This window comes from Zea mays, chromosome 1, assembly GCF_902167145.1.
Source record: "Zea mays cultivar B73 chromosome 1, Zm-B73-REFERENCE-NAM-5.0, whole genome shotgun sequence".
NCBI classification, from domain to species: Eukaryota; Viridiplantae; Streptophyta; class Magnoliopsida; order Poales; family Poaceae; genus Zea; species Zea mays.
In genome coordinates, this window is record NC_050096.1 from 80,429,663 (window position 1) to 80,439,905 (window position 10,243).

The following is a 10,243-nucleotide window of genomic DNA, read 5'->3' on the forward strand; positions in this document are numbered from 1 at the left end:
AGGCCCAAAACCTAGGGTTTAAGTTGCAAATCCACATATTTGTGAACCATATGACTTAAGACACCTTACTTTCATAGTTTGTGCACTTTAGTCCAAAAGTGTACTAATTTTGCACTTAGCCCCCTAGGGTTTAAGTTTAGGTCTTTCTAGGGTTCTTTTTAGGGTTTGTGGTACTTTTAGGGTTTTAATGCCACTTTGGTCCACTCATGGTGATATTTTATGATTATTATAACTAAGCTTTGGAGTTTTCTCTTGGTTAAACTTTGGTTACCCCTTTAAGCCCAATCTAGGGTTAAGTACTCTACCCTAGGGTTTTGTTCACAAAATGTCATATCAATACAACTTGTTTGAAATTTTTGCCTAGTGAATGCACTCTAGGTGTGACAAACACATGATATGCCAATGCTTATGATGTTGTGCTCAGGTTTTAGTGGCAGTAACACCAGGGGTGTTAGACTTATTTGCAATTTAAAGTACCATTAGCATAAAAGGAGTATCAATTGAATATAATCATACAACATAAGGAACATGTGCACTATTTAATCAATTAAATTGTAGACAGGAGAATTCATAAGCTATGCTACTTTAGACATTTGCAATCCAAAAGGATGTGATACATGTTTACCAATTTTAGATGATGTTGGAGTAGCATATAAAAATGAAACTCATTCCCTTATGAAATGTATAAAAATATATTTATTGGAGCAAAGAATCTTTGATACCCATCAAATTTTGCAGTGGAAGCGATTGTCTTTGCCTGAAGGTTCCTTTCTAATTTGAGACTACACACGTAATAGACTTGAAAATGAAATTAGTCTCAAAGATTCAAATTATAGACCATTCTCCCCCTAAATGTGTGCATACAAGTGATGAATACTTGTTTAGCTTATGCACTTGGACTTGTGAGGCTAGGGGATTAAGTTCTACAATTTGAACCTTGGTACAAATAAACTATGAAATTGTACCAATTGAAGGAATTACTCATAATCAAAAGGTATACTAATAGACATGATATGCAATATTTTAAGCCAAGATTCTTGAGAAGTTAGCATGTTTGACTCATACCTCACTAAGATGACTTAAGACAAACTTATGATATCACCACAAGAGGTATTAATCAAATATCTAGAGATTCTTTAATCGTCACCACAAGTGCAACCTTATGGAGTGACTTAAGATATTTCATATACATGCACACACTAGCATGTAAGAGCATGGATACACAAATGTAATACTATAGTTCATGGAGTGACACACCTTTGTTCAACGCCACATGGTCTCCATTATAATCATGAATTTCCATCTTAGCTTTTGATAGGCTTGACACTTCAAAGAGAAACTTATACTCTTCAAACGATCAAGAGAAACTCATTTTCTTGAGAGGTTCAAGAGAAACTCATTTTTATTTCTATGGAACCATTCATCCTCATTTGACGTTCTCCAAGGTGTGAGACTACACAACATGAACTTGAAACAAATCATTAGTTTCACAGGATATAGGCTAAACTCTCCTCAATTTGTGCAAGCAAGAGTACACAAAGTACACTTATGCACATCAACAATACGAGGTTAAAGGAGATGTTTGCACTATATCTTGGTTTAACATAACATGCTTTACATAGATGATGAAAACTAAACCAATTGAAAGTTTAAGAACTGAAAGTATATCAATTGAAATCCTGAAGGGTAAAGCATGCAAATATGAACCTCAAACCTCATAATGAGGGATATTATATGATTATGTCACTACTTCTTGATTATTTGGTTTACAAGATAGTTCAACTTCCTTCTTGATTCACTGTGATCTCTTTTCTCTTTATGATTTAATCCAACCAAGTGATATTGAACTTCATTCATTTTTTGTAGATTTTGAATCCATCTTCAAGGAACTTGGAAGGACCTTGTTGAAACACTTAGAAAAGAGAGCATTAAAAACACAAGGGAGGGTTTCACAAATGATGATCCTTATATACGGATGGCAAATGAATCATCATTATTGAAACCTGTTGGGGACTTGTTCTCAAATGCTATGAATTAAGAATAAGGCAACACAAAAATGTTAAATGTCAATACCCTTCATCCTTCGAAGCATTATTCCCCTTAGGATATAATAATCTTCAGACGAAGGTTACGAAGGACATACCTTCATCATCACAGTATATGATAATAGAAGAAGAAGCATACAGAATATAGAAGACAACATAAGCAATCATATAACATTATTAATTCATTCTCATTATATTATTATGGAAAGACATAAACAATATTGAATTACAAATGTACCTTCGGTCTGATGGAAGACAAAAGTACAAGTGTGACGCACAAATGAATACAAGTCAGCGTGAACAGTACGGGGGTACTGTTCATCTATTTATAGGCACAGGGCGCAGCTTGTGCAAAATTACATTCATGCCCTTCATGTTTACTATTGACATTAGGACAATCTATCGAGGACTAAAAAGCCTTTTCCTCTTTAAGTCGGATCCTTTTCTGCTACTGAGTCGAAGCTTCCTTGCGCATAGCTTCGGAACTGGTTCGACCTTCGTCCCAACCATGCTTTTCATATTGTGGACAGCTTCATCCGATTCCGAAGGCTCCTATACATATATTACACTTGGGAAAACATTGTTAATCATGTTTTTGAGGACCTTCGGAAGACGATGGCCCCCAACAGTAGCCCCTCGCAGTATCAATTTGTTAAGATAACGAATTCAGACTGCGACATGGACGAAGGTCTTAAGCCGAAGGTCCAAAAAACACCTTCCCTTTGCTAGAATAGCAACAGTCAATGACAGATGGGGACCTCCAAATTGCAGCGCGCTGAGCATATAAATAAGAACTCACACCAGCTACATTTTGATACACTGGTTGTGCCATTTGCTTTATTTTCTCAATTTTATAGCTCTTGCTCACTAACGCTTGATAGTTTTTCAAGCTCTCTGAGCTTTGGTTTAAAAGACACGTTTTCACTGTGTCTGAAGAAAAAATGACTCAAGGTAAGAAGGTTGCTGCTGAGACGAAGCCGACTGAGGAGGAGAAGCTATTTGAGGAGAAGAAGACTGTCGATCCTTATATTGCTGGATTTGTGGAGTCGATGGCAAAAATAAATACAAAGAAGATTACTAAAGAGATATTGGAAGGCTTATCTGAAGATACTGATGACAGCGATAACAATGATGTAAAAAGTGGGGACGAAGATTCTGAGGATCGGCCCTGGAGGCCAAGTCATTCAATCTTTAGAAAATCAACCATCAAACATAGTCATCTTGAAAATATGAGAGGAAGGTACTTTCGGGATATGTCTATTGTGAGGGCTGGCGGCGACAACAACGTCCCTACTCCTGAGGAGAACGAAGTTGTGATTTTCCGAAGCTTCTTCAAGGCTGGGCTTCGGTTCCCTTTAAGTAAGTTTGTAGTTGAAGTGCTGAAGACCTACCAAATCTTCCTTCATCAGATCACCCATGAAGCCATAATAAGGATGGGGATTTTTGTCTGGGCAGTAAGGAGCCAAGGGCTAGAGCCAAGCGCGAAGTGCTTCTATAGTATGCACGAACTTCTGTATGAGACAAAGGACACTGGTAAAGAACAGTACCACAACAACTTTGGTTGTTATGGATTTATCGCTCGCCCCAACGCAAGCCACCCAGAGCCAACATTTCAGAAGAGATGGCCCGGGGCTTGGATGGAAGAATGGTTTTATGTGAAGAATGATTTGTCAGCGAGGGAAGACATTAAGGAAGTCATTATGTGCCCCATTTGGTCCCGCTTCGGCCTCTGAAGGCCAAAGGTCGAAATTGATGACGCCGCCGAAGCATGTCAGAAGGCCTTCAGTACTGTCTGCTCCTTCATCGGCACAAGAGATTTAGTTCAAGAGCATATAGCATTCAGAGTGTGGCCGCTTGTAGAAAGCTAGGAAATGCCGAAGGAGACCATCACTAAGTCTAGCGAAGGTGATTTGGTCCGGCTGATGTATACATTCAGGTTTGGGGATAAATTTGATGAACCAAATGACGACTGGCTGAAGTGCATCGAAGCTACAAGTGATGATTTGCTTGGAGCTTATTCCAAGGCAGAAGACAATGCCTTGTCCACAGCCTTTGGGGTTGGAATAAATAAAGGTTGAACAGGGTATTCGATGCTATTGGCTTCATATACCCTAACTATTGCTACCCTCTGCGAGGACAAGGGGTAAAAAGAAAGATCACTGCTTCTGGAAATGTTGCCGCTTCGGCCATCACAGCTGACCCGAAGGGCAAGAAGATGAAGGTTCTGACTCACCGGCCACGTTTCATCGAACCGGCCGTGATACCTGAATTTGGCAAAGGGGCCTCTTTGGTTGTCAAAGCAAAAGAAATCGCCCGTCCTACGCAGAGGACTGAAGAGCCGACTAAAATGTCGAAGGTGCTTTCAGTTAGGCTAGTTGAAACAAAGGATGATAAGGCTGAAGGGCCGGAAATTAAAGAAATGACGAAAATGCCAGAGACTTTGAGCCCTTCAACAGAGGCAACAGTGCCGAAGACACAAAAGAGTTTTGCCACAACTCCCAAGAGGAGAAGGATGGCAAATGTGCTAGATGTTGTGTTAGAAACAGCAAAAGCCTTAAGTCCTACTCCTTCAAGAAAAATTGCCAAAGCTTCAAAAGTGCACCCCGAAGCTGAAACAAAGCAGGCAGAAGTCGAGGCTACAACAATTGAAATTGAAACCGAAGCTGGGCCTTCAGAGCCCACCGAGACAGAACCTACCGTAGTTGAAGAAAAAGCGGCAAAGGAAATTGCGTCTGAAGAGGTTAAAGTTGCTGCTACCGAAGCTTCAAAGGAAAACATTGATTACATCATCTGTCATGCTTCGGGAAAAGGACTTTCTCTAGAAGAAAAGCTAGAAGCACTACATTATGCCCAACAATTGAAATATCCGAAGGGGGCGTTAGTGTTTAATGGCAGTGGGGAAGAAGATTTTTTGTACCGTCTCCCGGATAATAAAGAGATATCTGTTTGTCAGGAGATAGGTAGAAGCATCGGATTCCCGAAGCTAGAAGACGGTCTTTCGATCTTATCGAAGGATGAGCTTGCTGATAGCTTAGCATATAATAGCATAAAGGTATAAAAGCTAATTTTGTATTTGAAAAACCAAATATTTTATTTACTTTACTTAATTATGTCTTCCTCTTGTAGAGCTTAATTCTTAGTAATGCACTAAGGGCTCAGAAAAAGATTGAAGATGAAGGATACACAATGGCTCTGAACAACCTTCGTTCAGAGGTAATTGAATTAAGGAACGAGGGTCTTGAAAAAGATAAAATTTTGATTTCATTAGTAGACAAAGTGAAAGAGGATGAAGCTAGTTTCAAGGCTCAAGCCGAAATCCAGAAGAATGAAATCGAAGACCTTCGGAAACAGTTGGCAGAGGCCAAAAAAATGCGCTCTCGCAGAAGCTAACCGAGGGGCCAGTGAATATTGGAAAAACTATTTAGAGAAAACAGTTGAATAACTTTGCGCATCCAAAGAAAGATGTTTTGAAAAATCTTTGGGCTGCGTGGAGAAAATAAAGGCTAGCTTCGCCAACGTGGGCGCCTATTCTAACGAAGATAACTTCATACGAGGCGACCCTGAAGGTGTGATCGAATGGATAAGTGGGAGGCCGAAGCTTTCGAAGAAATCTTAAGTGATCACGGGGATGTCTACGCGTTCTCCGGCGCAAGGGGAATTCCAGCCATCCTGGAGAAGGTGGGATGCGACCATGTCAAGACCCTGGCCCAGGCCGAAGCTGCCTTTTCTGTGGATGACACAAAGGATCCCTCAGCTGAAGCAAGTTTAATGGGCGGGATCCCTCATGAAATTATGAAGAAAAGCGAGAAAGACATCCATGATGCCCGAGTACAAGCAAAACAGGCTGAAGAAGCTGCAGAGCGTGAGAGACGCATAGGTATTGTTTTGCGGCATCTAGCTTCGGCATTTGTTTTTGTGGCTTCGGACTGATTATTATTATTATTTTTACTGTAGTTGAATTATCTCCGCCACCGGAACCATTCGACCCCCTGGCTGATCCAGAAATGAAGGAAGCACTGGAGATCATCAATATGGCTGAATCTATCGTTGACGAAATCGTCAATAAATTGCTGAATCAGGTTGCGAAGAAGGTCCTGAAGGAAGACTATTACTTATTGTAGAAATATTTTTAGATGGACAATGTAGCTTTGTTGTAACAAAACTGTAATATTTGGTGTGCATATTTTTGAATCTAATATGTAAATTATTTGTAATTCACTTCTTTGCGATGCATGAAACTTTATATACATACCGTTTTTGAGCCTTCGGTGAAAAAACACCTTCCCTTCTTTTCATGCTTCGCAAAGAAAAAGATCAGTGCTTCATGAAAATATCCATGCTTCGAAGAAATATCCATACTTTATAAAAACATCCATGCTTCGTAAACAGGGAATCCCTTCTTTTTGCAACAAAGTTGACGAAGCTGTATTTCCCAGCTTACTTTGTGCCTTCGTAAAAACATCCATCCTTCGTATTCAATTCGTGTCATTGGTGTGATATGATGTATGACGTGATGCTATGCGGGATGATGTGATGATATGATGCTAATGCTTATGACACACACCCACACGCCCACACTGAAACACACAATCTCTGCGTCCCCTTAGGAATGATCAAAATCTCTTTGTCGTTTATTTTTTGGCTTCACCGCTTATTTTTCGGTGTAAGTTCTGCATCCCCTTAGGAACGTCTTTTGAACTTCTTCGCCTTCTATTTCGGCAGTATAAGTTCTGCATTCCCTTAGGAACGTCTTTTGAACTTCTTCGCCTTATATTTTGGCGGTATTTGGCTCTGCATTCCATTTGGAACAACTTTTGAGCAGAAAACTTACACTACGCTCCCTTAGGAACGACTTTTTGTATCTTCGGCGGAACTTACTTTGTGCTCCCTTAGGAATGACTTTTTGTAGTTTCGGCAATTTTTAGCTCTGCATTCCCTTAGGAACAACTTTTGAGCTTCGGCACTCTTTGAGCTTCGAAAGTCTGTGAAAAAAATATATTTCATTCTGATAAAAAGAGAAACTATTACAGACAATTAAAACTAGATTTACATTGCTTGTTTCTTGTTAAAAAACAAAATGACATAAACCATAAAAGTATTTTGGGGGTAGGATATCGCTCAATAAATGTGCTTTGATTCTGGCACAGTACTGTTGACTGTGCGAGCTTCGGATTCCTCCCTGAACTCCCGTTGCTGTTGGGTGTGATGGCGCCTTTCTAGCTGCTGGCTTCGAGAATTGGTTGGTTGCAGTGGTGGTGGAGGAGGGAGCTATGGCCAGGAAGCCTGGGAATGACTAGCCGAAGCGGCAGAAACTGCAGGATGATTGCCCACATATTCTAGTATGTAGGGGGAGTGGCACGAAGCAGGGTGCAAGACCTGCTTCGGCTGATTCTGTCGAGCTTCAGTTTCTGCGATCTCCTTCTGCTTCTAAATGGTGATTTGGCACATTCTTGTAGTATGGCCCTTATCCTCACCATAGAATAAGCAATAAATCTTCCTGGGCTGATCCCCATATCTTCCTCCGAAGCCCCTGGCGCCTCTGCCCCTTGGAGCTAGTGGCCTGAAAGAGCTTTGTTGTTGCCCCGAAGGTTGTGAGGTGTACTGTGACCTTTGAGGCTGACTTCCCTTGTCATCGCTCTGGTTGGAGCTGTGGATCGACCTGACATGCCTTGGGTGAATTCGTCCTCCGAAGCCCCTGGTCATCTCAGATAATCTGTAAGCTTCCTCCCTTCTTTGGCGAAAGTCGTTGTCAGCCTGGATGTACTCATCCATCTTCTGAAGCAGCTTCTCCAGAGTCTGTGGGGGCTTTCTTGCGAAATATTGAGCAGTAGGCCCTAGCCGAAGACCCTTGATCATGGCCTCAATGACAATTTCATTGGGCACTGTAGGCGCTTATGCCCTCAGTCGCAAGAACCTTCGGACATATGCCTGAAGGTATTCTTCGTGGTCTTGCGTGCATTGGAACAGGGCCTGAGCTATGACTGGATTCGTTTGAAAGCCTTAGAAATTGGTAACCAGCATGTCTTTGAGCTTCTACCATGACGTGATAGTCCCTGGCCGAAGAGAAGAATACCATGTCTAGGCTACATTCCGGACTGCCATGACGAAGGACTTCGCCATGACTGCGGTGTTGCCCCCATACGAAGATATAGTTACTTCGTAACTCATCAGAAACTGCTTTGGATCTGAATGCCCATCATACATGGGAAGCTGGGGTGGCTTGTATGATGGGGGCCATGCAGTAGCCTGTAGTTCTGCTGCCAAGGGAGAAGCATCATCAAAAGTAAAAGTATCATGATTGAAATCATCATACCATCCATCCTCATTGAATAGGCCCTCTTGATGAAGCTCCCTGTGCTGGGGCCTTCGGTCTTGTTCATCTTGAACAAGATGACGCACTTCTTCAGTAGCTTCGTGAATCTTCCTTTGAAGATCGGCTAGTCGGGCCATCTTCTCCTTCTTCCTTTGCACTTGTTGATGGATGATTTCCATGTCCCTAATCTCTTAGTCCAACTCCTCCTCCTGGAGTGTTGGACTGATGGCCTTTCTCTTCTGGCTTCGAGCCTCTCGAAGAGAGAGAATCTCCTGATTTGTGTCCAGTGGCTGCAGTGCAGCAGCCCCTGGTGCAGTTATCTTCTTCGGCGGCATGACGAAGGTCAGTGCTTGCCGAAGGTGGTCAAATGAGTTCACCAGAGGTGGGCGCCAATGTTGGGGACTTGTTCTCAAATGCTATGAATTAAGAACAAGGCAACACAAAAATGTTAAATGTCAATACCCTTCGTCCTTCGAAGCATTATTCCCCTTAGGATATAATGTGTTGGGCCTGTGCTTCGTCGCCGAAGGTCTTCTAGGAAGAAGCGGCCTTCGGCTGAAGCTGTTTGTATAAGATGGCCGAAGGTCCCTCTTCATGAAGCTTCGGTATTACAAACCGACTTAAAGATAGAATGACCTTTTAGTCCATAAAGGTCTGAGTCAATGTTGTAAACTTTCATAAGGGGCATACTTGTAATCCCTCACAGGCTGCGCCCTGTGCCTATAAATAGTGAACAGTGTTCCCTTACTGTTCACGGATTCTGGCAACCGCATATTCTGGAATTCAACCTTTTGTCAAGGCAGAGGTTGTAACACACCTGGTGTTACTATAACTAAAACTTGAGCATGGCATCATAGCATTGGCATTGCATATGTTTGACACACCTAGAGTGCATTCACTAGGTAAAAATTTCAAACAAGTTGTATTGTTTTAATGTTTTTGCAAATAGAACCCTGGTTAAAGGACTTAACCCTAAATAGAGGTTAAAAAGGTAAAACTTAACCCAAGTTGAGAAAACCTAAAATCTTTAGGGTAAAAGTTATAAAATGACCCCAAAAATAAAGTTGAATCACATTTATACCCCTAAGATACCAGAAACCCTAATTGGAACCCTGGAAAACCCTGAAACCAAACCCTAGGGGCTTATGTGCAAAATTAGTCCATTTTTGGGCTAAAGTGCAGAAACCAAGCTAAATAAGTATTTAAAGTCATTTGGTTCACAAATATGTGGACTTGAAAGCCAAACCCTAAGTTTTGGACCAAAATGCAAAAATCACTTCTTAAAGCACTATAGAGGCCAAGTCTGAAATTAAGTGTTGAGGGCTCAACTTTGGAGCATTGGATCTTCCAAAGTATTGAGAATTTGCCCTAGGTCACCACATCAATATTGTAGATCTATGGAAGGAGAGTAACTTTGTTATAGAACTCATGCCTTGGTACCATAAAGGATTCTAAAATAAATGAGCCCGAAGTTGCTCTGTCAGGCTGGTTTATTTTGAAATTCAGACTTACAGTGTAATAAAGCCATCTTTGGGGTTGAATTCAATCATGATCTAGTTATCAAATGAGCTCAGTCACTATAGTTGATTTGTAGCTGGTATGTAGCCCTATAACTTTGGTACAGAAAGCTTGCTCGGTTACTACACAAAATTGGGAGTAAATAACCCTGCAAATCACGTTGTCAGGTCGGCTGATGATCTTTGCCATGGTACAGTGACAAAAGATCTGCGGTGCCGTGTATTTCACCGTCGGTGACTCGCCGCCGCGATTCGTGTCGCCGCCGGTGGTCGATCTCGTGCTACGATTCGTGCATTGGGTACAACGGATAAACTTGACCGGGTAAAAATCCGAGGCAGGATTGAGCTACGGCTAAGACCGCCGCACT